At 32.3% G+C, this 2,790-nt stretch overlaps 1 pseudogene; it reads right to left on the minus strand.

The window, feature by feature from the left end:
- Positions 1 to 189: 189 nt before the first annotated feature.
- LOC107849009 lies at positions 190 to 987 on the minus strand (annotated as a pseudogene).
- Between the last annotated feature and the right edge of the window lie 1,803 nt (positions 988 to 2,790).

Genomic DNA, 2,790 nt, shown 5'->3' on the forward strand with positions numbered 1-2,790 from the left:
AAAAAGAAGAAGACTGCCAAATATACATAGATGACGATCACAATATAAGATAATTAAATCATTTTTATAACCATAAATACAAGTAACCAAAGTCAACTCTTAGTTGTCATCAGTTGATCAACTCAAATTAATACACATACTTTTATTGATGTCAAAATCTTCAATAGAGAGGGAGAACTTTTGGCAAGTCTAGCTTGTGATTTGTAGCGTTAATGGGAACATCTGGAACTTGGAATATTCAACTACTGATAAAATTTGTTTCTCTTCGATTGTAGTAATTGCTTTAATTATGTGAAGCAGAATATTTTCGAGCGCTTCTCCATCAGTCCACCCATGGATTTCTACTTTTATGAGTTGGCAATTCTCATTTATTAATTTTCACATCGGAAAATCCTTCCTTTGCATTACAAAATCTTGATCTTTGAGCATCGAGCTAGGGTAAAAATCCCCTGCTCCATCACCTAGATAGATCATTCTTTTCCTATTCCCTTCCAAAGCAAGAGACTCTTGCATTCTTTCTATTACGAGGCCCTTGCATATGTTTGGAGGGCAAGGATTATTACACTTGTGATCAAAATTATGGTAAGGACAGATTTTAAGTTTCCCTTCATCATCAACGTAGCTCGAATTTGTGTTGATTTTCGAAAAGCAATCCATGATTCCTGAATGCTTTAATATTGTCTCGACAAAGAAGAGATTTTCATCACTCACTATCCTCAAATCACACCCTAAAGCATAAGCTTCTTTGATGGCTAGAACCACCTCGAAAATTACAGGTGCCCGTTTCAATATTTCTTTAATATCCTGCATGGTTTTGCCTCGTGCATGGATCTCCTTCATCATAATGTCCATAACAGTGTTCCACGGCATCGTAGGGACAAGTTGATCGAATATATCAGTAGCATAAAAATAATCGACAACTCAATTATCGCTGTCCAAATCAATGATTGTCTTGTCGAAATTGAAAACCACTACGATTTCTGCCATGAATGAAAGAAATTAAAATTCAAACAGAAAGAATTTTTTTTTGTTTTTTTCTCAAAACAACTGAGGTTGAAGGTGATGAAAAAAGAGGAGAAAGAAGAGGGCATTATATAGTGGAAAAGAGTTAAAAGGATTTGTATATTCAATGTAGGAAACGGAAATAATATGTCTCTTTCGACTAGTATTGGGTTTTTCAGTTTATGGAAACTTTGCAAAAGCATATGGACAAAAGTTACCTGTGCGTTAATCAAAAGCTACTTGTGATACAAGTAACAATTGTATTTATAGTTACTTGTTATTCAAAGGTTACTCGTGTTAGTTAATTGAATCAAAATATATATAATCCATAAAATTTGTAAATTATCTATATTTATAATCTATATCTATATTTATAATCTATAATATATATAATATAATATATAATATATATGCAGAATATATATATATATATATATATATATATATATATATATATATAATATATATTAAAAATGTGAAAGATCTTAGAAATGTTCTTTGAACTTTTTATCCTTCATTAAAAGTCTTTGCTTTAGACAAAATCGTCTTTCACTATTTTTTTCTAATATTTAAGAGTTGAAGATTAATTAAATATATTTATGGTAATTGTAAAACCTTTCCTTATTAGAAGTTATCATAATTAATGACAATGAATACTTTTTTCATTAGTTTAAAAATTTATAATCAACTAACTTTGATTTTAGAAAGATTTAAAAATTTAGAAAACTCTAACTCCCTTTGTCTCACATCAGCATAGGACTTTTGATGATTTTAGGTAGTCTTAGTATCTCTCAAATAATTTTAAATTTCTCCATTACTTGGAGCACAAAGTCTAGTTCCACCAATCTAGCTTTCCCCACCTCATACCACCCAATATGCGTGTAATGCCCTGAGTCTGTACCCCGGACGCTACATGGTGCTCATAATCACGAAGGACCACAAGCTAACACATGTCTGGTACCTACTGTAGTAACTGAATAATAATATTGTAACTTTGCGAAAATAGGCAGAAATTTGCCATAAGGTTCAAATATGAAATAAATACTAAATATGGTATCAAAATACCCAAACTGAAACATCAATACTGAAAACTGAACAACTGTCTGAAAATACTCTAGTCTGTAAAGCCTCTAAACTATCTAAACTATGGAGTTGATGGGACAAGCCCCAACTAACTTCAACTACTGAAAATAAACTGAAATGCTAAAAAACAATCATGTCCTCAAACTATGAGGACTCGCCACTAATTCTGTCTGCTGAGAATCTGAGCTGCTAAGGGTGCTCTAGAGCCCATGCATCTGAACCTATGACATAAGACATCATAGCGCAAAAGAAAAGCATGCGTCAGTACTTTGAATATATTAGTATGCTCAGTGAGGTATGCTGAAATGCATGGGTTAATATATATTAACAATACTAACTGAATAACATGAGTATGACTGAATGAGCGTACATGCATGAATACGTAGACTGTAACTAAGATCGTGGTAACACTGAATACTTAGTCTAAATACTTATTTACTGATATCTGAGTTTACTGATACTATATTATTGATAATTGAATGATTGTATCTGACCATATTGATACTGTGGAACTATACTAAGTTTTGTACTGAGCTTACTAATTGTACCTAACAAATCTGAGTCTGTAGAACTACACTGAGTTCTATACTGAAACTTAATTTGAAATTGAGACTGTGTGAGGTAATCATCTAACCAACATGCCCCTTTCTAAAAAGATTGGGGTCTAACCTGTAACCCTAGTTGGAAGGGTGTCAATACCATGCC

The sequence above is a fragment of the Capsicum annuum genome, chromosome 12 (assembly GCF_002878395.1).
Source record: "Capsicum annuum cultivar UCD-10X-F1 chromosome 12, UCD10Xv1.1, whole genome shotgun sequence".
Taxonomy (NCBI): domain Eukaryota; kingdom Viridiplantae; phylum Streptophyta; class Magnoliopsida; order Solanales; family Solanaceae; genus Capsicum; species Capsicum annuum.